This window comes from Salvelinus sp. IW2-2015, linkage group LG9, assembly GCF_002910315.2.
Source record: "Salvelinus sp. IW2-2015 linkage group LG9, ASM291031v2, whole genome shotgun sequence".
NCBI classification, from domain to species: Eukaryota; Metazoa; Chordata; class Actinopteri; order Salmoniformes; family Salmonidae; genus Salvelinus; species Salvelinus sp. IW2-2015.
Window position 1 is genome coordinate 19,109,416 of NC_036849.1, and position 24,817 is coordinate 19,134,232.

The following is a 24,817-nucleotide window of genomic DNA, read 5'->3' on the forward strand; positions in this document are numbered from 1 at the left end:
CCGTACCATACCAATTACGAGCTACGGTCACAAGACGCAGGCCTCCTAATTGTCCCTAGAATTTCTAAGCAAAACAGCGGGAGGCAGGGCTTTCTCCTATAGATCTCCATTTTTATGGAACAGTCTGCCTACCCATGTGAGAGACGCAGACTCGGTCTCAACCTTTAAGTCTTTACTGAAGACTTATCTCTTCAGTAGGTCATATGATTGAGTGTAGTCTGGCCCAGGAGTGTGAAGGTGAACGGAAAGGCTCTGGAGCAACGAACCGCCCTTGCTGTCTCTCCAGGCCGGTCCCCCTCTCTCCACTGGGATTCTCTGCCTCTAACCCTGTTACAGGGGCTGAGTCACTGGCTTGCTGGTGCTCTTCACGCCGTCCCTAGGAGGGGTGCGTCACTTGAGTGGGTTGAGTTACTGACGTGATCTTCCTGTCTGGGTTGGCGCCCCCCCTTGTTTTGCTGGGTGGAGACCTTGTGGGCTATACTCGGCCTTGTCTCAGGATTGTAAGTTGGTGGTTGAGGATATCCCTCTATGGTGCGGGGGCTTGCTTTGGCAAAGGGTGGTGGGTTATATCCTTCCTGTTTGGCCCTGTCCGGGGTTTCTTCGGATGGGGCCACAGTGTCTCCTGACCGCTCCTGTCTCAGCCTCCAGTATTTATGCTGCAGTAGTTTATGTGTCGGGGGGCTGGGGTCAGTTGTTACCTGGAGTACTTCTCCTGTCTTATCCAGTGTCCTGTGTGAATTTAAGTATGCTCTCTCTAATTCTCTCGTTCCTCTTTCTCTCTGAGAACCTGAGCCCTAGGACCATACGTCAGGACTACCGGGCATGATGACACCTTGCTGTCCCCAGTCCGCCTGCCTTGCTGCTATTCCAGTTTCAACTGGTTCTGCCTGCGGTTATGGAACCCCTACCTGTCCCAGACCTGCTGTTTTCAACTCTTAATGATCGGCTATGAAAAGCCAACTGAGATTTATTCCTGATTATTATTTGACCATGCTTGTCATTTATGAACATTTTGAAAATCTTGGCTCTCTCTAATTTTCTCCTTCTCTCTTTCTTTCTCTCGGAGGACCTGAGCCCTAGGACCATACGTCGGGACTACCGGCCGTGGTGACTCCTTGCTGTCCCCAGTCCGCCTGGCCTTGCTGCTATTCCAGTTTCAACTGTTCTGCCTGCGGTTATGGAACCCCTACCTGTCCCAGACCTGTGTTTTTCAACTCTTGATGATCGGCTATGAAAAGCCAACTGAAAATTATTCAGGATTATTATTTGACCATGCTTGTCACTTATGAACATTTTTGAACATCTGGCATAGTTCTGTTATAATCTCCACCCGGCACAGCCAGAAGAGGACTGGCCACCCCTCAAGCCTGGTTCCTCTCTAGGTTTCTTCCTAGGTTTTGGCCTTTCTAGGGAGTTTTTCCTAGCCACCGTGCTTCTACACCTGCATTACTAGCTGTTTGGGGTTTTAGGCTGGGTTTCTGTACAGCACTTCGAGATATTAGCTGATGTACGAAGGGCTATATAAAATAAAATTGATTGATTGATTGATCACGCTCTCCACAGGCGATGTGAGTAAGACCTTCAAACAGGTCGTCATTCACAAGGCCACCAGGCCAGACGGATTACCAGGACGTGTACTGCGAGCATGCGCTGACCAACTGGCAAGTGTCTTCACTGACATGTTCAACCTCTCCCTGTCTGAGTCTGTAATACCAACATGTTTTAAGCAGACCACCATAGTCCTTGTGCCCAAGAACACTAAAGTAGCCTGCCTAAATGACTACTGACCCGTAGCACTCACATCTGTAGCCATGAAGTGCTTTTGAAGGCTGGTCATGGCTCACATCAACACCATTATCCCAGAAACCCAAGACCCACTTCAATTTGCATACCGCCCCAACAGATCCACAGATGATGCAATATCTATTGTACTCCACACTGCTGTTTCCTACCTGGACAAAAGGAACACCTATGTGAGAATGCTATTCATTGACTACAGCTCAATGTTCAACACCATGGTTACCGCAAATCTCATCACTAAGCTAGGGACCTTGGGACTGAACACCTCCCTCTGCATCTGGATCCTGGACTTCCTGACTGGCCGCCTCCAGTTGGTAAGGCTAGGTAACAACACATCCGCCACGCTGATCCTCAACACGGGGGCCCCTCGGGTGCGTGCTCAGTTCCCTCCTATACTCCCTGCTTGTTCATAACTGCACGGCCAGGCACAACTCCATCAAGACAAAGGAGATGATAATGGACTACAGGTAAAGGAGGACCGAGCACGCCCCCATTCTCATTGACAGGGCTGTAGTGGAGCAGGTTGAGAGCTTCAAGTTCCTTGGTGTCCACATCACCAACAAACTAACATGGTTCAAACACACCAAGACAGTCGTGAAGAGGGCATAGCCAAGCTTATTCCCCCTCAGGAGTCTGAAAAGATTTGGCATGGGTCCTCAGATCCTCAAAAGGTTATACAGCTGCACCAGCTAGAGCATCCTGACTGGTTGCATCACTGCCTGGTATGGCAACTGCTCGGCCTCCGACCGCAAGGCACTACAGAGAGTAGTGCGTACCGCCCAGTACATCACTGGGGCCAAGCTTCCTGCCATCCAGGAGCTCTATACCAGGCAGTGTCAGAGGGAAGGCCCTAAAAATTGTCAACGTTTCCAGCCACCCTAGAGACTGTTCTCTCTGCTACCGCACGGCAAGAGGTTCCGGAGCACCAAGTCTAGGTCCAAGAGGCTTCTGAGCAGCTCCAACCCCAAGCTATAAGCCTCCTGAACAGCTAATCAAATGGCTACCCGGACTATTTGCATTGCCCTTCCCCCTCTTTTACGCTGCTGCTATTCTCAGTTTATTATCTATGCATAGCCACTTTAACTCTGCATGTACATATTACCTTAAATATCTTGACTAACCGGTGCCCTGCACATTGACTCTGTACCGGTACCCCCTGTATATAGCCTGTCTATTGTTATTTTACAGATTTTTACTGATATTTTACTCAAGCATATCCTTGAGAGAGTTCTGTTGCTTGGTTAAACCCTCAGAAATTGCACCAGCTATGAAGGCCTCAGTTTCAGTGCTGAGGGCTGTCTTCTGATGCTTAACTAAAGGGGAAAAGTCAGAGAAGCGCTGTTTTTCTTGCCTCCTTCGGTAGTCGGCATTGTTAGTCAGTCTTGGGTTTGTTGTTTAAGAGTTCCTTATGGAAATAATGTAATAAAATATGAAAAAGAGGTATTGGGATTGCAGTGCTCTAGTGACTAGCGACCATAACGCCCGTACTTCACGTGATCCTCCTATTCACAGTCATATCTTGAACATGGTGAATTCCAAATCAATGTTATTACAGTGAATCACATGATCACACTTCAAGACTCTCCATACATTTGACTTAAGGCAATTTAGAAATTCAAGTGCCAAGATCCTGGTTCAGTCCACAAGACACTGATTGAACACTATAACTAGCTGGAATCCAGTCTCGCGGTTTTCGGCCAACTCATGAGAAGTTGCAACAGTTTGATTTTGCTGGCAGTCTCCTTCTCAATAAGGCACACGTGGAAATCCACAGGCATAGAAACAGGAAACAACAACACAGCATGCACATGTGTAACACATCTCCATACTTAAAGTAGATATCCCACAGTAGGTCTACATGCATTCAATAATGTTATCTTGCTATTGATTACTGAGCCGGGAGATGCGCCTGGCTCGCGGCTAACTGGCGCTATCTTCGGTACAAGTGCGTTAGCCACTATAGCCACTCGGTAGCAGCTAGCTAGCAGCGATGATCCGATGCAAAGGTCCGGAGCTTACGGCAAGAATCCGGTGGAGTAGTGGATTCTAGTCGTGTTAGTGAAGAGTCCGGGAGGCATCAGCTGTGTAGCCGAGTGATCACTGAGCAGGCCGGGAGGTGAGCCTGGCTCAAAGCTAGCTTCGAGGCTGGGCCACTCGGTGGCAGCTAGCTAACTGTGATGATCAGGAGTAATGGTCCAGGGCTTACGGCAGGAATCCGGTGTCGTAGTGGAGAAAGCAGTCCGATACTGGCAGGCTGGCAAGTACTATCCAGGCTAAAAGCGGCTGGTGTCTGTGCAAAAGCTAAAGGCCGCTAGCAGTGGCTAACAATGATTTGCTAGTAGCTAATTAGCTGGTTAGCTTCTGATGGCCAGCTTCTGATGGAGGTTCTGGCGATAAGGTCTAAAAATAGCCGATCCATATCACATTGGGTGAGGCGGGTTGCCGGAAGGTATATAAAATATAAAAATGGAAAAAGAGATGGAAAATAAATTGAGATATATACAAAAAAGACCAAAAATACAAAATGTACACGGGAGAACGACATACAACGTCTGCACTGCCACGCCATCTTGGATATCAGATGCCATCTGGAGAGGATCCTAACCACAGGGCATCTGGGTGCACTACGAAGCCACACGGAAAGAAGTTAACATTCTTCAGTGTGCAGTATTCCTGTATAGCCACTGGCTCCATGGCTAGCCCCCTCTTCATCTCCATGGTCTGCAAACCAGATCCCTTGAACGTTCGCTCAGCCAAGCGGTCAGCTGAGGTCTCTCCTCGGACATGGCAAATCTCTCGGAAACGAGAGGATGTTATTCTCATTTTCCTGAGCTGATGCCATTCTGGGCTGCTGCTCTGCTCCCTTGTAGCAACCTTGACTTTGTGTGACATCTCGTAGGTTGTCTCTAATGCCTTGACGTGGAACTGCTCCTGATGGCTAAGGATGTAAGCACACTGGAAGTATTGGTGGAGAAGGGGCATCGGCAATCTTCACAATTTCATGGGTCTTTGGGTGTGGAAGTTGATAGGACAGCACACTGCCAGCTTGCACTGACCCAAAGGCGGACTCAACCAGGGGCACGTCAGCTGACATTTCCATTGTTGCCACAAGAGGGGCAGTAAGAGGAGTAAAGTTGGCATACGTTTCTGAGACGCAGAGGTCTATGTCAGGCATGTATCCATTGAGTGCTTTGTAGAGAACTTCTGTAAAACATTTTAAAACCTTAACATCAATTTGGAGAGATTACTATGACAAATACTTTCCCAGAAACAGCACAAGCCCGAAAGTTAAAATAAAATGGATTTAAATATACAGATTTATATATTTCCTGGTAAAGAAGGGCCACCAGATGATCGCACATAGCACTTCCTGCAACACAGGAGCAGTGGCCTTGGACCACTATCACTGGTATGGAGTGCTTTAACACCACCGGTGAAGTGAAGATAAGTGCTGTGAAAGACTGAAGTGAGAAACAAGAATGATGCGGCCCATAAATAACAATAAACATAGTGTCTAGTCTTCTTAACTTGGGGCTCATTTAACTACACAGGAATACATTGTGTCTGAGTAACAAAATGACCAAACACCGCATCGACAGATCTTTACCAAATAACCTGTTAAGTGGGCAATTCTAAATTGGGATTGGGACCCATCATTAATATTTATCTATTGATAATATTAAACGTTGACACTGTCTCCAACACATTTTGACCATGATGACAGTGTCCCACAGGAGATGTTTAACAAGGTCCCTATAACCTTTCCCTACTCTCATGCTGTGCAGTTTTTCACTCTTCCTCATGGACCTGTGACAGGCAGCCATCACAGTGATCTCCCCTGTCAATGTATCTTTGTTAGATACTGTGTAGAAGACATGAATAACAATAATTTTTAGCTAGTAAATATACCTAGCAAGCATAATTTAAGCAAGCTAACGAAAATACACATTCTCCGGTAGATTCTGTCAACGTTACATAATTTTACGAAGTATCTAGCTAACTACAGTTACTAGTTAAATTAGCTAGCCAACTAATATGATTGTAGCTAGCGTAATATCCATCACTGACTTGGTACTCACCTTCATAGTTGTCTATGTAGCTTCCTATATACCTTACCGTTCAAGATTAGCCTGAACAGTGATGAACTGAAATTATTTCAAATTTAAAAAAAATCTCAACATTCAGACCTCAAATATTAGCAATAAATGTCACAAAGGAAGATATACTAGTTTGGTCATATTTCCATAAAGCCAATAGACATAATAACAAATACTATATATAGCAGATCTAAGTAATATACAGTGCGCAAACTCAATAATGTATGGTATGTTTCTCTATATTGCCTAGTGACAAGCACAACAGTCTCTGTGTCTGTCTTCTGTGAAATTGAATGGTTGTATTTTTCCTTTTCATTCTTGTATGCAGCAACAACAAAAAAAGGAAATTGTCACCTTGCACAAATATACATTTAAATCATAAACCTCAGTGTTTGTAATTTCAAACTATACAGGCCTGAATCATATATGAAACATAAAGTAAATTGCAACCTTTTATCATAATGGACTAAGAATATATTATTCAAACAAAAAATAATGGTGTTGTATTACAGGCATACCAATACCTCAGAATCACATGTTACTCAATACTCTTCATAGAATATTTACTTTTAAAGTCCAATGAAAGTCCAAAATACCTTTTTGGGCAAATCACTATTCCTCACAAAAAACAGTCCTCTCCATATCAAATGATATTGATATTCATGGATGCTCATAGGCATGGAAATTCAATTTATGGATTATTCATGCTATTAATTTAACAACCGACTGGTATGTGTTATTCTGATCCTTCATTGCAGGATATATTTGTTTGAGAGTCCAAAAGGCATCAACCAGAGCTTTCTGGTGTGTCTGTAGTGCTGGTTTACAAGCTGTAAAAATCATTAGGCCTACATACAAAAATAAAAGGTTTAATGTCAATACAAATGTTGAGTTTACATGTTAGTCACTCACACAGACAAAATGTGAATATAGAGAAGAGATTGGGAAGGTGCATACTGCCACCCATAGGTATGGAATGAAGATCCATGTTCAGAAACTACTGATTAATCAACAACAAATCTGACAGAGCAAGAGAGAGAGAGAGAGAGAGAGAGAGAGAAGAGAAGAGAAGAGAAGAGAAAAAATGGACAAAAGGGAAGCAGAGAGAGGAGAAAAAAAACAGAGAAAGGGGAGGGATAGAGAGAGAGGAGAAAAAAACTGAGAAAGGGGAGGGATAGAGAGAGAGGAGAAAAAACAGAGAAAGGGGAGGGAGAGAGAAAGAGAGAGAGAGAGAGAGAGAGCGAGTGGGAAAAAATTGAGAAAAGGAGCGAGAGAGAGATGGATAGAGAAACTTTGAAACAAATTTTTTTCTCCATCTTTTCTGTATTTAGACGTATATTTTATTTGCTCAGTAATGGCATTTTGGCCTTCAGATAGCATATCCATCCTGACATTTATGAGTGCACCACACACCAGGCCTTTAATACTGCATCATCTTTACAGCACAGACACATCTGACCAAGGGGATTTATTTCTCCTTAATAAACTCTTCTAGGTTACATAATCATAATATAATGTCTTCCACATCTATACATCTATAAGACACATGGGACTGAATGAAAGGTGGTGCAGCTCTAACCTCAGAGGATTACAGTTAAAGCCTGTATCGGTCCATGTGTCATCTATAAATCTAATACATTTCTCATGTTTGATTTTTGCATGACTTATTACAGCTCATGTTGAGTCATTTCTGCTGAGGAAATGACTGAGATTAAGATTGTAGTTTTTGTTTTATTTGTAATGGGCAAGCTTAGGCAAAGACTGTGTAGTTGTTTTCGACTTAAGTCTTGTCCTTTTTTGCATATATTTTTGTTATCATCAATAATAAAATATTGTAGATTGTTGTTCGTCTCACTCAAGCACACATAAGAATTCAATTCCTGAAACGGCAATCATTTAAAACTTTAGATCTGGAACATACCATCATCGTCTACTCTCTCTGAATGCTTAACTCATCTGCACAAATGGAATAATTGCCTTTTCTTTCTGTCTGATATTGGATTTGTTGCATTGCTGTATACATTTACATTTAAGTCATTTAGCAGACGCTCTTATCCAGAGCGACTTACAAATTGGAAAGTTCATACATATTCATCCTGGTCCCCCCGTGGGGAATGAACCCACAACCCTGGCGTTGCAAGTGCCATGCTCTACCAACTGAGCCACACGGGACCGTATACATGGACACATAATTGCATCAGGAATGGCCCTGTGGTTATCCACAGCTATGAGAACAGAGAGAGACTCAAAATAAACAAATCTTTCAGACTTAATTCAGCCCACTTCAGTTTTAAACAAGACAGGTTCAGTATCTATTAAGACATTTTTGATGCAGTCCGCTCACTAGTCTCAATGTTCTGTTTTTCTCCCTCACATTTCATTGGGTAATGGGTAAACAGTCACTTTAACACCCCGCTGATTCACAGAAAAAATTGCCTGCAGTTTCTCTGTCTGGAAAGTAATAAATGACATGTAATGACATGTAACACACTGTGAGATTGCATCATGCTGGAGCCTATGTATGTTTCTAACCATTCATTTTTTCAATATTTCTGAAGATGTGATGGTCCACACCATACGTATTTTTCTGGGAAAATAAATTAATAGTTTACATCACAATTTGAGGGAGTAAATTAGTTGTGGAATATGTTGGGATAATTTATCATGGTCATTAATTAAGGGTTCAACTGCTGCAGGAGAGGCTTTGCAGATTGTGGCAAAGCTTCTCAAGGCTGCACGTGTCGCCTGCATGTCCAGCACACAGCTGGAGAGGAGAATGATGCTCTTCTTTCTTCTAGACTAAATCTGCTGCGTTGACTGGCTGTCGCACTATGTTACATTTATATTTCAAGTCAGCATGAGGTTAAGCAATTTCCCCCATTTTAATGAGTTTAAATCATTAGCACTGTGGTAATGGTATCACCCCTCCTCCACCCAAAAAAATAGATTCAAGAAAAGGTTGGATGATTTATCTTGTCATTGGATATTTAATGGAACAGAAAAATTATAAAATGTTTATGTCTACCTACAGTGGCCAGATCTGTCATCAGCTGTAAAAATGGATCAGTATTACATAAAAAGAAAACAGGGACCCCTCAGTGATTATACAGAATTGTACACAACTGACTTGTGGAGTTCCAGTAATGACTAAAACTATGACAAAAGACGCCCTGCACTCTCCCCATTGCCAAACTTGTCTTGACACATTTCATCAGAATGACTTATCTTGTAAAGGTTAAACACGTTTTCACAGACTGGAACTGTTGGGAAACACTGCTACGTCATTGGATACAGGAAAAGACAACTGTTTTCCATAACTGATACAGATAGAGCATGTGAACAAAACGTTCTTTGATTCAGATTAATTTGTAGGGGTTGTTACTTGATGTCCAAGAGGTAAAAACACTAATATTATTGAGAAGTTTGTTGACGGACAAAGTGTTGAGTTGATAGCAAAGTAGAAGCATTCCAGTAACAGTAATATTAACATTCAATTGATTCTGTTTTTTTCACGAGTCCACTTTCCTAAATGTTAAAAGCGTCTGCTGTCATAGCTGTTATGCTTTTAAACTCACCTCTCGAATGAATTAAAAATGATGGATTTCTCCTCTCTGGCTGTGAAATAGATGAAGAGTGTACAAAACATTAGGAACACCTGCTCTTTCCATGACATAGACTGACCAGGTGAATCCAGGTGAAAGCTATGATCCCTTATTGATACCACCTGTTAAATCCACTTCGATCAGTGTAGATGAAAGGGAGGAGAAAGGTTAAAGAAGGATTTTTTATCCTTGAGGCAATTGAGACATGGATTGTGTATGTGTGTCATTCAGAGGGTGAACAGGCAAGACAAAATATTTAAGTGCCTATGATCGGGGTTTGGTAGAAGGTGCCATGCGCACCGGTTTGAGTGTTTCAAGAACTGCAGCGCTGCTGGGTTCTTCATGCTCAACAGTTTCCTGTGGGTATCAAGAATGGTCCACCACCCAAAGGACATCTAGCCAACGGCAGGCCAGTGGTCAAAAACAGGCCATTGATGAAATAGGACAAAGGAGGCTGACATGAATTGTGCAGAGCAACAGACAGGCTACAGTTACTCAACTGACAGGCCAGTACAACATTGGTGCCCTGAGACCCACAAAAGAATGCACAACTCGCCGTACCTTGACACAAATGGGCTATGGCAGCCGACGACCTCACAGAGTTCTACTTCTTTCAGCAAAAGACAAGAAACAGCTGTTGCAGTGGGCTAAGGAACACAAATTGGAAAAACATTGCCTGGTCTGATGAATCCTGGTTCCTGCTGTTTCACGCTGATGGGAGGACTAGGATATGGAGAAAACCACATCCATCATGCCGCGCGTCAACATTGCAGGCTAGTGTTGGTGGTGTGGGGTGTGCTTTCATGGCACACATTGGGCCCCTTGATAAAAGTGGAGCAACGTTTGAATGCCACAGGATATCTGAACATCATTGCCAGTCTGGCGCATTCCTTCATGGCAGCAGTGTATCTACCTGCGAACTGATTTTTTCAGCAGGATAATGCCCCATGCCACAAGGCTAGGATTGTCAAGGAATGGTTCCACAAACATGACAGGGAATTCAGCTTACTGCAGTGACTTGCCCAGTCACCAGATCTCAATCCAATTGAGAATCTGGGGGATGAGATGGAACGAGCTATTTGGAGTAGAGATCCACTACCAGCCAACTTGACAAAACTGTGGAAAGCATTGGAGTCAACATGGGCCAGCATCCCTGTGGAACGCTTTCGACACCTTGTAGAGTCCATGCCCCAATGAATTGAGGCTGTTCAATATTAGGAATGTGTTCCTAATGTTTTGTACACTCACTCAGTGTATATAATCTTTGGATCGGCTCCCAATTACAGTACTGTGGGGCAACAAGCTTTTGGTCCCAGCAGACCATTTTGTGTATTGAAATAGCAGTATGAGTGGCAGTATCAGCCTTATCATTCAGTTGGAGATTCCAGCTAGCCAGCAGCTCCATGTAACAATACTCAAATGGGATGTTTCCCGGAAAACAAAAGTGCACAGCCTTCAGCCAAGTGATGTAAGAACATCAGAAAAAATAGAAGCAAGGATTTACAAGGTCATTTAGATTTGACCTAATACTCATATTGGTTTTACCTCTGTTGTTTTCACAACACATAGCCACAACCAGTGTATCTGTCATGTTTTGTCTTTGATCATCATGTCTTGTCCCTGTGCTTCCCTCTGCTGGTCTTATTAGGTTCTTTCCCTCTTTCTCTCTCTCTCTCTCCTCCTCCCTCTCTCCCTCTCCCGCTCTCTCTCTCTATCGTTCCGTTCCTGCTCCCAGCTGTTTCTCATTCTCCTAACGACCTCATTTACTCTTTCACACCTGTCCCCTATTTTGCCCTCTGATTAGAGTCCCTATTTCTCCTCTGTTTTCCGCTTCTGTCCTTGTCGGATTCTTGTTTGATGTTTGCTGTTCCTGTGTCCTTGTTCCGCCCTGTCGTGTTTTTGCCTTCTTCAGATGCTGCGTGTGAGCAGGTGTCTATGTCAGCTACGGCCTGTGCCTTCCTGAAGCGACCTGCAGTCTGTGGTCGCGTCTCCTGTCGTTCCTCTCTACTGACGAGAGGATTTCAGTTTCTGTTTTTGGATTTACCTTTGATATATCCAGGAGAATCATTGTTTGTTTGATACTGGAATAAAGACTCTGTTTCTATTACGTCGCTTTTGGGTCCTCATTCACCTGCATAACAGAAGAATCCGACCAAGAATGGACCCAGCGACTACGGATTCTCGCAACACTGCCGTCGAGATCCAGGGAGCAATGCTCGGCAGACACGAGCGGAATTGTCTGCTGCTCGTCATGCCGTTGAGACCCTGTCCGCTCAGGTCTCCGATCTCTCAGGACAGTTTCAGAGTCTTCGTCTCGTGCCCCCAGCTACTTCCTGGTCTTCCGAGTCTCCGGAACCTAGGGTTAATAACCCACCATGTTACTCTGGGCAGCCCACTGAGTGTCGCTCTTTCTCACCCAGTGTGATATTGTGTTCTCTCTCCAGCCCAACACATACTCAGAGAGAGCTCGGATCGCTTACGTCATATCACTCCTTACTGGTCGGGCTCGGGAGTGGGGCACAGCTATCTGGGAGGCAAGGGCTGAGTGTTCTAACGTTTATCAGAACTTTAAGAGAGGAGATGATACGGGTTTTTGATCGTTCAGTTTTTGGAAGGAGGCTTCCAGGGCCCTGGCTTCCCTATGTCAAGGTGATCGATCATAACGGTACTCTATAGAGTTTCGCACTCTTGCTGCATCCAGTGACTGGACGAGCCGGCGTTGCTCGCTCGTTTTCTGGAGGACTCCACGCTGAGGTTAAGGATGAGATTCTCTCCCGGGAGGTCCTTCCAGCGTGGACTCTTTGATTGCACTCGCCATCCGCATAGAACGACGGGTAGATCTTCGTCACCGAGCTCGTGGAAGAGAGCTCGCGTTAACGGTGTTTCCCCTCTCCGCATCTCAACCATCTCCTCCACCGGCTCAGAGACTGAGCCCATGCAGCTGGAGGTATTCGCATCTCGACTAAGGAGAGGGAACGGAGAATCCCAACCGCCTTTGCCTCTATTGCGGTTCTGCCGGACATTTTGTCATGTCTGTCCAGTAAAAGCCAGAGCTCATCAGTAAGCGGAGGGCTACTGGTGAGCGCTACTACTCAGGTCTCTCCATCAAGATCCTGTACTACCTTGTCGGTCCATCTACGCTGGACCGGTTCGGCTGCTTCCTGCAGTGCCTTGATAGACTCTGGGGCTGAGGTTGTTTTATGGACGAAGCATGGGCTCGGAAACATGACATTCCTCTCAGACAGTTAGGGAAGCCCACGCCCATGTTCGCTTAGTGGTAGTCTTCTCCCAGTATCAGATGTGAGACACTACCTTTAACCCTCACAGTATCTGGTAACCACAGTGAGACCATTTCCTTTTTGATTTTTCGTTCACCTTTTACACCTGTTTGTTTGGGTCATCCCTGGCTAGTATGTCATAATCCTTCTATTAATTGGTCTAGTAATTCTATCCTATCCTGGAACGTTTCTTGTCATGTGAAGTGTTTAATGTCTGCTATCCCTCCTGTGTCTTCTGTCCCCTCTACTCAGGAGGAACCTGGTGATTTGACAGGAGTGCCGGAGGAATATCATGATCTGCGCACGGTCTTCAGTCGGTCCAGAGCCAGTCCCTTCCTCCTCACCGGTCGTATGATTGTTGTATTGATCTCCTTCCGGGGACCACTCCCCCTCGGGGTAGACTATACTCTTCTCGGCTCCCGAACGTAAGGCTCTCGAGGATTATCTGTCTGTTTCTCTCGACGCCGGTACCGTGGTGCCTTCTTCCTCTCCCGCCGGAGCGGGATTTTTCTTTGTTAAGAAGAAGGACGGTACTCTGCGCCCTGCGTGGATTATCGAGGGCTGAATGACATAACGGTTAAGAATCGTTATCCGCTTCCCTTATGTCGTCAGCCTTCGAGATTTTGCAGGGAGCCAGGTTCTTTTACTAAGTTGGACCTTCGTAACGCTTACCATCTCGTACGCATCAGAGAGGGGGACGAGTGGAAAACGGCGTTTAACACTCCGTTAGGGCATTTTGAATACCGGGTTCTGCCGTTCGGTCTCGCTATGCCTCAGCTGTCTTTCAGGCATTAGTTAATGATGTACTGAGAGACATGCTGAACATTTTTGTTTTCGTTTACCTTGACGATATCCTGATTTTTTCACCGTCACTCGAGATTCATGTTCAGCACGTTCGACGTGTACTCCAGCGCCTTTTAGAGAATTGTCTCTACGTGAAGGCTGAGAAGTGCGCCTTTCATGTCTCCTCTGTCACATTTCTCGGTTCTGTTATTTCCGCTGAAGGCATTCAGATGGATCCGCTAAGGTCCAGGCTGTCAGCGATTGGCCCGTTCCTAAGTCACGTGTCGAGTTGCAGCGCTTTCTCGGTTTCGCTAATTTCTATCGGCGTTTCATTCGTAATTTCGGTCAAGTGGCTGCCCTCTCACAGCTCTGACTTCTGTCAAGACTTGCTTTAAGTGGTCCGGTTCCGCCCAGGGAGCTTTTGATCTCCTCAGAAGCGTTTTACATCCGCCCCTATCCTTGTTACTCCTGACGTCACTAAACAATTCATTGTCGAGGTGAGCTTCAGAGGTGGGCGTGGGAGCCATTCTGTCTCAGCGCTTCCAGTCTGACGATAAGGTCCATCTTGCGCTTACTTTTCTCATCGCCTGTCGCCATCGGAACGCAACTATGATGTGGTAACCGCGAACTGCTCGCCATCCGCTTAGCCATAGGCGAATGGCGACAGTGGTTGGAGGGGGCGACCGTCCCTTTTGTCGTTTGGACTGACCATAAGAACCTTGAGTACATCCGTTCTGCCAAACGACTTAATGCACGTCAAGCTCGTTGGGCGTTGTTTTTCGCTCGTTTCGAGTTCGTGATTTCCTATCGTCCGGGAAATAAGAACACCAAGCCTGATGCCTTATCCCGTCTCTTTAGTTCTTCTGTGGCTTCTACCGACCCCGAGGGGATTCTCCCTGAAGGGCGTGTTGTCGGGTTGACTGTCTGGGGAATTGAGAGACAGGTAAAGCAAGCACTCACTCACACTGCGTCGCCGCGCGCTTGTCCTAGTAACCTTCTGTTCGTTCCTGTCTCTACTCGTCTGGCTGTTCTTCAGTGGGCTCACTCTGCCAAGTTAGCTGGCCACCCCGGCGTTCGGGTACGCTTGCTTCTATTCGCCAGCGGTTTTGGTGGCCTACTCAGGAGCGGGACACGCGCCGTTTCGTGGCTGCTTGTTCGGACTGCGCGCAGACTAAGTCAGGTAACTCTCCTCCTGCCGGTCGTCTCAGACCGCTTCCCATTCCTTCTCGACCATGGTCTCACATCGCCTTAGACTTTATTACCGGTCTGCCTTCGTCTGCGGGGAAGACTGTGATTCTTACGGTTATCGATAGTTCTCTAAGGCGGCACATTTCATTCCCCTCGCTAAGCTTCCTTCCGCTAAGGAGACGGCACAAATCATCATTGAGAATGTGTTCAGAATTCTGGCCTCCCGTTAGACGCCGTTTCAGACAGAGGTCCGCAATTCACGTCACAGTTTTGGAGGGAGTTCTGTCGTTTGTGGTGCTTCCGTCAGTCTCTCTTCCGGGTTTCATCCCCAGTCTAACGGTCAAGCAGAAGGGCCAATCAGTCGATTGGTCGCATATTACGCAGCCTTTCGTTTCGAAACCCTGCGTCTTGGGCAGAACAGCTCCCCTGGGCTGAGTACGCTCACAACTCGCTTCCTTCGTCTGCTACCGGGCTATCCCCGTTTCAGAGTAGTCTTGGGTACCAGCCCTCTCTGTTCTCGTCCCAGCTCGCCGAGTCCAGCGTTCCCTCGCTCAGGTTTTGTCCAACGTTGTGAGCGCACTGGAGGAGGGTCAGTCTGCACTTTGCCGTTACAGGGCGCAGACTGTGAGAGCCGCCAATAAACGTAGGATTAAGAGTCCTAGGTATTGTCGCGGTCAGAGAGTGTGGCTTTCCACTCGTAACCTTCCCCTTACGACAGCTTCTCGCAAGTTGACTCCGCGGTTCATTGGTCCGTTCCGTGTTCTCTAGGTCGTCAATCCTGTCGCTGTGCGACTGCTTCTTCCGCGACATCTTCGTCGCGTCCACCCTGTCTTCCATGTCTCTGTGTCAAGCTTTTCTTCGCGCCCCGTTCGTCTTCCCCCCCCCGTCCTTGTCGAGGGCGCTCCTATTTAACAGGTACGGAGGATCATGGACATGCGTTCTCGGGGACGTGGTCACCAGTACTTAGTGGATTGGGAGGGTTACGGTCCTGAGGAGAGGAGTTGGGTTCCATCTCGGGACGTGCTGGCCCGTTCGTTGATTGATGATTTCCTTCGTTGCCGCCAGGGTTCCTCCTCGAGTGCGCCAGGAGGCGCTCGGTGAGTGGGGGTACTGTCATGTTTTGTCTGATCATCATGTCTTTGTCCCTGTGCTTCCCTCTGCTGGTCTTATTAGGTTCTTTCCCTCTTTCTCTCTCTCTCTCTCCTCCTCCCTTCTCCCCTCTCCGCTCTCTCTCTCTATCGTTCCGTTCCTGCTCCCAGCTGTTTCTCATTCTCCTAACGACCTCATTTACTCTTTCACACCTGTCCCCTATTTTGCCCTCTGATTAGAGTCCCTATTTCTCCCTCTGTTTTCCGCTTCTGTCCTTGTCGGATTCTTGTTTGATGTTTGCTGTTCCTGTGTCCTTGTTCCGCCCTGTCGTGTTTTTGCCTTCTTCAGATCCTGCGTGTGAGCAGGTGTCTATGTCAGCTACGGCCTGTGCCTTCCTGAAGCGACCTGCAGTCTGTGGTCGCGTCTCCTGTCGTTCCTCTCTACTGACGAGAGGATTTCAGTTTCCTGTTTTTGGATTTACCTTTGATATATCCAGGAGAATCATTGTTTGTTTGATACTGGAATAAAGACTCTGTTTCTATTACGTCGCTTTTGGGTCCTCATTCACCTGCATAACAGTATCTCCATATTCCTCAACATTGATTGCCTATGGCCAACTAGCCATCACTAGATACTACTGATACATACGTCATGGGCTCTCTACTGCATATGTTTTAGTACAAGCAGATCACAACTTACGATGTCAGAAAATTGGACATGGCAAACATTTTCCATTTGTAACATGCATTATTTTCACTGATACAAAGCAGCTATAAACAGATGATTGTCCCCATAAACGACTGCTGTCATGTTGTAATCAGCTATCAAGAGGACAGCTGTTTAGAAGTTGCTTCATTTTGAGTACTGTTGTTGAACCAATAAAATGACAAATTAGTTGACTGTTCAATGGGCAGTGATGCAGTGGGAGTGCCCATGTCAACTGCCAAGACTTGAATAATTATTACATAATATAATTTCTGCAATAACATATATATCTAAAAGAAGCTCTGATTCATGTCTACTGCAATAACATTATTCAGCAGATAATCAAAGACATAAACAGACTTTCCTGCTTAGGGTAGTGAGTTTCGTGGAAAAACACAATTTGTCTAGCTCCAACTTTGATATCATAAGAGGTCGAATGCTATGAACGTTTTTTGACCTTAACATTTCTGTACACAGAATAATAATTTCAATAGTTTCTGAAGTGATCTAAAATCATGACCGGCATCACCATGGTGAACCTGACACAACCAAAGTCAAACAGTTATCAAACTCATTGATGTCTGCCTCTCCTTGTCTAGAATGGTGACGTGGGGCTTACAATAGCTCCCTTTGGGAAACAATGGTGGTTTGTTTGTCCACAGATTGTTCCTATATAACAACATGTCTGGAGAACATGACTCTGGCCATACCAGACATTCCTGTGGCCTCTCCTACCAAATCCTTGGGTTCAATGTTCAAACCAGAGCTTTAGCATGCAAATTTCTCCAGGCCAAGCTTGTTGTGCTAATAATGTCTCCCCCTTTACTTTGTACTGAGGCCTCAGGCTTCTTTGGCTGCCTCACTCAGATGAGGACCAGGAGTATAGAAGACTGGCTGAGCTGCCATATAAGGGCAAGGCTACTGTATCCTCACTGCACTTCCTTTAACCTTCCTATATCACTCCCCAGGCAGAGAGGGTATGTACCTGGAGAATGATTCACTCCCATTCTCGTTCTCTTTCTTTCTCCTCCTCCTTCCGATCTACTGTATGTTAGTTTGTGACTTTGTGTGTGTGACAGAGGGGGTGACGGAATGCTGATTGTTACACTGTTGAAAAGTATGTGAGAACCACTACAGTGTAAATGATTTATCCTAGGATGAATACCTCTGAATACTTATGTGTTGACATATTTTTGAAATTGGGCCCTGAATGTCCATTGTCAGATATTCATCATTGAAAAACAACATTTGTAATTTCGATGAAAAGGGCTTCAATTAAACGTAGGCCTACATTTGATGATTTAGAACTGACAGTAAAGGTTTTGGAACAATAGCTTTTGATGAGAAAGCCTTATTCCACAGAGAGATGCCAGCAGCATACAGGCCTCATGGGAGGCATGTGACAGTTATCTGTTGTAGATGATTTCAAAGGCCTCTCCTCAGACACAAGCTCCCAGGAGGAATTTTGACGTGTTAAACACATTAAGACGATGAAATCCAAAACCTGGAAGGAATCTAGTGGCAGCGGAACGCATAATCAGATACAAAAGCCGTGAAATTAGTCCTTTATCCAAAAGCTTAGATACACTATTATAAAAAAAATACACATATTTTTGCCTTTGAAAACAAATGGGTCCTACAGTGTGTGGCATGATGGGAGTCTGTGTGCATTCAAAGACATCTGATTAGCAGGCATGGCGTTTGTTTGGGTTCAGTAGGGTTCAGCTCCTGTCCCAAGCAGTCCCCTTGATCTCATGCCCCGAGGTGACACAGGTCCACAGCCTTCTGCTGATGTTTAGGAAGAGCCCAGGACACACAGTTACTAAAATACAGCCCTGTGATCCTGTGTTGTTGACCAGATCACAGTGAGGCAGGCAGACTAATGTTGAGCAACTGCTGTTATATTCCCCTGTGTAAGGCACACACTGCACCGTTCATTACAGTTCCAGCACGACAGTATACTTATACTTTTAAGCTCTCTAACATTAATGATTCCCCAAAATGTTTTTGCTGCATAAAGTCTTCTAGGACGAACTTTATATCCACGTAATTCTTTTAAAATTAAACAATTAATTGCATCTCAATATGCTCTGTTAGGTTTTAATTTTTTAGAGTAATTAACTCACGGACACTAGAGAAGCTTAACCAAGTTTAATTCTTCCAAAGGGTCGTTGCAGCTGTAATTCAGACCAAGACGTGGCTTCCCCCGTGGTGGTATTCATACCCCACTTTGGGTGGAGTCTCCTCCTTATCTCTAAACATTGCATCCTTCTTGCTAAGCAGGGAACTAAGTGATATGTGTCACGCCCTGACCTTAGAGATCCTTTTTATGTTTCTATTTTGGTTTGGTCAGGGCATGAGTTGGGGTGGGTATTCTATGTTCTATGTTCTATGTTTTGTAGTTCTATGTTTTGGCCCGGTAGGGTTCTCAATCAGGGACAGCTGTCTATCGTTGTCTCTGATTGAGAACCATACTTAGGCTGCCCTTTTTCCCACCTGTGTTTGTGGGAAGTTGACTTTGTTTAGGGCACATTGCCTTTACCTTCACGGTTTGTTTTTGTAGTGTTTATTGTTTTGTTTGGCATCATTTTTAGTAAATAAAATAAAATGTACGCTGACCACGCTGCACCTTGGTCCTGTTCTTTTAACGGCCGTGACAGAACTTCCCACCAACAACGGACCAAGCAGCGTGGTAAGGAAGAGCAGCGTGTCAAGGATTCATGGACTTGGGAGGAGATCCTGGACGGTAAGGGACCCTGGAGGCAGGCTGGGGAGTATCGCCGTCCACGGGAGAAACTGGAGGCAGCAAGAGCAGAGCGGCAGCGTTACGAAGGGACTCGGCTAGCAAGGAGGCCCGAGAGGCAGCTCCAAAAAAATGTTGGGGGGGGGCACACGGGGAGTGTGGCTGAGTTAGGTTCGAGACCTGAACCAACTCCCCGTGCTTACCGTGGCGAGCGTCGTACTGGTCAGGCACCGTGTTATGCGGTGGAGCGCAAGGTGTCTCCAGTATGCGTTCTTAGCCTGGTGCGCTACATTCCAGCTCCACGCATATGCCGGGCTAGGGTGGGCATCCAGCCAGGAAGGGTTGTGCCAGCCCTGCTCTCCAGACCTCCAGTGCGTCTCCTCGGCCCAGGATACCCTGCGCCGGCTCTGCGCACTGTGTCTCTGGTGCGTCTGCACAGCCCAGTGTGTCCTGTGCCTGCGCCCCGCATCTGCAGGGCGAAAATAACCATCCAGCCAGGACGGGTTGTGCAGGCTCCTAGCTCGAGACCTCCAGTGCGCCTCCACGGCCCAGTGTATCCGGTGCCTCTGCCAAGGACAAAGCCTCCTGTATGTCTCTCCAGCCTGGTGAGTCCTGTGCCTGCGCCTAGAAATAATCCCCCTGTATGTCTCCCATGCCTGGTGAGCGCTGTGGCAGCTCAACGTACCAGACTGCCCATACGTCTCCTCCCTCCAGTGACGATCCATGGCAAGAAGCCTCCAGTGATGATCCATGGCAAGAAGCCTCCAGTGATGAGCCATGGCACGAAGCCTCCAGTGATGATCCATGGTACAAAGCCTCCAGTGATGATCCATGGCACGAAGCCTCCAGTGATGATCCATGGCAATAAGCCTCCAGTGATGAGCCATGGCAAGAAGCCTCCAGTGATGATCCATGGCAAGAAGCCTCCAGTGATGATCCATGGTACGAAGCCTCCAGTGATGATCCATGGCAAGAAGCCTCCAGTGATGATCCATGGCACGAAGCCTCCAGTAAGGAGTCATGGCACGAAACCTCCAACGAAGGCCTCCAGTCCGGAGCCTCCAGCGACGTTCTCCAGTCCGGAGCCTCCAGCGACATTCTCCTGTCCGGAGCCTCCAGCGACGTTCTCCAGTCCGGATCCCCCAGCGACGGTCTCCAGTCCGGAGCCCCCAGCGACGGTGCCCAGTCCGGGGCCAGCAACGAGGGTCCCCAGTCCGGGGTCGACGACGAGGGTCCCCGCACCAGATGTGCCACCAAAGTGGGGTGAGCCAGTGGTGGAGCGGGGTCTGCGTCCCTCACCTGGGCCGCCACCGCGGATAGATGCCTACCCAGACCCCCCCCTTTAGGTTTTGCGGTCGGAGCCTTTGGGGGGGGTTACTGTCACGCCCTGACCTTAGAGATCCTTTTTATGTCTCTATTTCGGTTTGGTCAGGGCGTGAGTTTGGGTGGGTATTCTATGTTCTATGTTCTATGTTTTGTAGTTCTATGTTTTGGCCGGGTAGGGTTCTCAATCAGGGACAGCTGTCTATCGTTGTCTCTGATTGAGAACCATACTTAGGCTTCCCTTTTTCCCACCTGTGTTTGTGGGAAGTTGACTTTGTTTAGAACACATTGCCTTTAGCTTCACGGTTTGTTTTTGTAGTGTTTATTGTTTTGTTCGGCGTCATTTTTAGTAAATAAAATAAAACGTACGCTCACCACGCTGCACCTTGGTCCTGTTCTTTTAACGGCCGTGACAATATGAGCCTTCGGCGGTTTCTCCCCTTATCAGTACTGTCACAAATTATTGTTTTCCTTGCACTCAGCCCCTCCCAAGCTTCATTATGGCACCCCTCATGTCTCTTTTGTAACTAATGTTCCTATTCTCTGAGTATAACAATGTTCAAACTTTACCCCAGAATCTAACAGCTCCATATGTATTCAACTGTATTTTAATATTTATATATTTCTTAATTCCATCCTTTTGTTGTTGTGAATTGTTAGATACTACTGTTGGAGCTAGGAACACAAGCATTTCATTACACTCGCGATATCTGCAAAATAAAAAAATTGATTTGATGTTAAAAGCCAGAAGAACATTGCAAATGTATTTTGTACTCAAAAATGTGTGTTGACTGGGCTAGTGTCCATGTTGGGCTGCTGTGTCTGCTCATTGTCTGAGGAAGAGTTGGTTCCCCTCTCCTTCTCCCTCCTTCTCCCCGGCCTCTGAGGTAAAAATGAGTCACTGACTCAGCAGCTGGACTCTGTCACCCTTCATATATCCCAGGATTCCACAGGAGACTTAGCCACAGCCAAGTCTGACACATGTAAACTCTAACGGTGTGATCACTTCCTCCTCTTCCTTAAATGGACAAGTCCACCGAAGAAAGTAGGAAGACAAACACATTGTAAATGTATATTTAAATAATATCACTAGCGAAACAAATTAAATAGATTTTTATTAGCACACAAATCAAAACGTAAATGTGTACTCCTGTCTTACATATGGGAAGGACAGCAAATCAAATATATTCGTTTTTTCTATTACAACAGTTTCAGAGGCATTTTGTTCAAACCAAAGTGGTGGTCCATGCAGTTGGAAAAGCACAACGCAGCACATTCATTTGAGTGGTGATTTATTGCCCCCTTTGAAAACAGACTTATCACAGTATTTTCCTGGGGTTGCCAGGGGAGGTGTTCATCACATAGATCACATGGTTTTCTTCAAGACACCACTGAACCCAGCAGGAAATGGGCCTTACCAGCAGGACAGGTGTTTACAGAAACACTGTTTTTAGGAGGTTTTAATGCATTTCCCAGGACTTCCACATGACACTTTTATAATGTTTCTTAACAACAGTTATTATAGTTATATTATATCAATCAGACCTCCTCTTGGGCATGAGTAATAAAACCAACAGTGTTGAGGAGGGATGGCGCCACTGTCTGAGATTGTGACAGTTTGTTTTTCAACAGCGCTCCATGATATTGGAGATTAACACTATTTGCCAGACTGAAACGAGACTGGTTTCTAATGAACTAAAGGCAGCTGTTGTTAGTCTTCAATAAGGGAGGATGAGGGACTGTGGTTGTTCAGGCCTGCTTTGGCACAATCTAGTTGGAGGTGGAACCTTTACATAGCAAAGTTGATATTCTGAAGTTTTACAGAGAACCCTCAAATGAATCTCAATTTTTCATGCCTGTTGTTTACTGTAGAGTGGATTCCATTATTGAATGTTTAAACCAAGGTGTTTAGTTTTCCCATTCCATTACTGAGCATAGTCAGGTCTCTGTCTCTTTCCATCTCATCTTCCTTCCTGCCTTCCTGTGCAAGGTACGGGATCACGCAAAGCGCTGCTTATTTGAAGAGCCGCAATAGAATCCCTGTCAGTTCTATTTTAATCAGGCATTGCCTGGAGATGAGTGCAGATATATCAGCGCCTGTTTATAGTTAGGCCGGTGCTCCTAGTTATTGATGTGACGGAAAACAAACTGTCATGCTTTGAGAGAGAGAATGATACGTTGGACTTCGCCAACCTTTCCTCCTTTTCCTCTTTATCCTTCCTCCTCACACGTTTAGAGTGTGGCATGAATGCCACCATTGTCTTTCTATCCTGTTGAAAATAGTTTTATCTGTCTGTACCTGATGCCCAAGAACACATTGAAAGGGACTTGTCTCTTATTGGTTATGTATTGACGTAGGCTGGAAGAAGCATCTCAATTTCAGGAATCGTTTATTTGTTTCCCGGCATATTTTGGTCATTGCCGCTAGAGTTTGTCACTACCAATACGGACATGCTATTCCTATCTTCCTTGGAATCTTGCTCTATTTGCAGAAGTCAGTATTGGCATGAATAAGGTCAATATTTAGGCTATGACCTGTCACCATTGTTTTGCTCCTTGGCTTTCTTAAAAACCATAACCCAACCATAAAACCCCAAGCACAGACAAACTGTTGAAAACAGTTGATAGAAATATGTTGTGCATCTGTGATGCAATCTTGAATAAATTGAAGACCCTGAAAATGGTATACAAGTAGTTATTATCTGACTCAATTTTAGCTTTAATTTTGCTATTCACAGTTGTATTATTTTTGAATGAGAAAAGTAAGGCCTAACAGCAGTATGTCTTTATCCACATAACCAGCATGTGAATAAAATCATTTATTTGCGATGCCAAAGAGGTAGTCTGTCCGTTTACTTTGCAAACCCATTCAGAGTGTTTAAATACTACTGATTGTATTGAATCAACAGCAAAATCCTCAATTGTGTTGATTACTATTGAGAGAAACCACATTATACAGAGAAACCCGCATTGCACTGTGGGTACACATCATTATTTGATTATCAAGTTTACAGAGTCAGGCCAAAATGTATTTTGTTTCCATAAACACTTGTTGGTAGTTCTGGATACCAGGCAAGCGCCTTCTCCTACAAAACACTTCACATAATCAGCGCCAACAGCTACTAGTTACCAAGGAAAAGAGTGTAAAACATAATGCATCCATTATTATCTAACAGTGTTGATAATGACTACAAAAAATATATTGTCTAACAGCTGCAACTCACTAATAATATTCCCAATTTGCTACAATACCTTGGTACTGCTGGTCCACAGTGGTCTTATTAAGTGTTGGAGGGAGGTTTTCTGGGTCCTGCAGGATAGACTCACTCATACTGTACTAGGCAGTGTAGCGTTTGGCTCCTAGGCATGTATGAGACCATGTTTCTGTGCAAAGGCCAGACTAACTTTTCCCCTCATTTGACTTCACTGACTGCTTTCATTATATTATATTATTATATACTGTGCAGAAGTGATGGAAATCATTCCTCAACTCATAAGGAATCTATAGGGATGCCTTTCCACAGTCTCCTCTGAAGAGAAGCTCCCAGAGTGGCCTCTGAGGATGTGATTGGGAATTCTGAGGCCCTTTTCCCCTACTTGTGTTATGCAGGGTCTCTCTTGCTGTTGTATGTAACTGAGCCACCCACAACCTTACTCTATATGGTCTTGAGTGACCAGACCTTTGATATCCCTGGAGATATCAAACGTCAGAGCAGTCCAGCAAGGTTTGTATTGCGTAATATAGACATCACTAGCAGTTCATATGCCTTCTGGAGCCGCCTGACAAAGGGATATGAGACCTCAGGGTAGCAGACCAAGCCTAAACATCTGCACTCCTCTTCCCATCTTGTCTGAGAAACGATGAGAATCGTAACCCTTTGCCCAAAACATCTCTGTCCCATCATATGTTCCTCCTTAACACCCCGGTAACAGCAGCCCCACCCTCCTGGAAACAGATTTATTTGATACCTCAGCTTGGCCACTTTGTAAATATTTAGCGATGTGGGACCAATTTGAAGGGATCACATCTCCTCACTGAGGGTTGCTCAAATGGTTTTATTTAGATTGAAAGCTCTTGAAAGGACAGGTTCTTCGCATTCCAAAACCACCAATCAGCATGTGCTGATCCATTGCAGAGCAAATGCACAGTGGGATTTTATCGATGGTATGGTTCACATGCTATAATACAATACTAAAGAAGAAAATAGC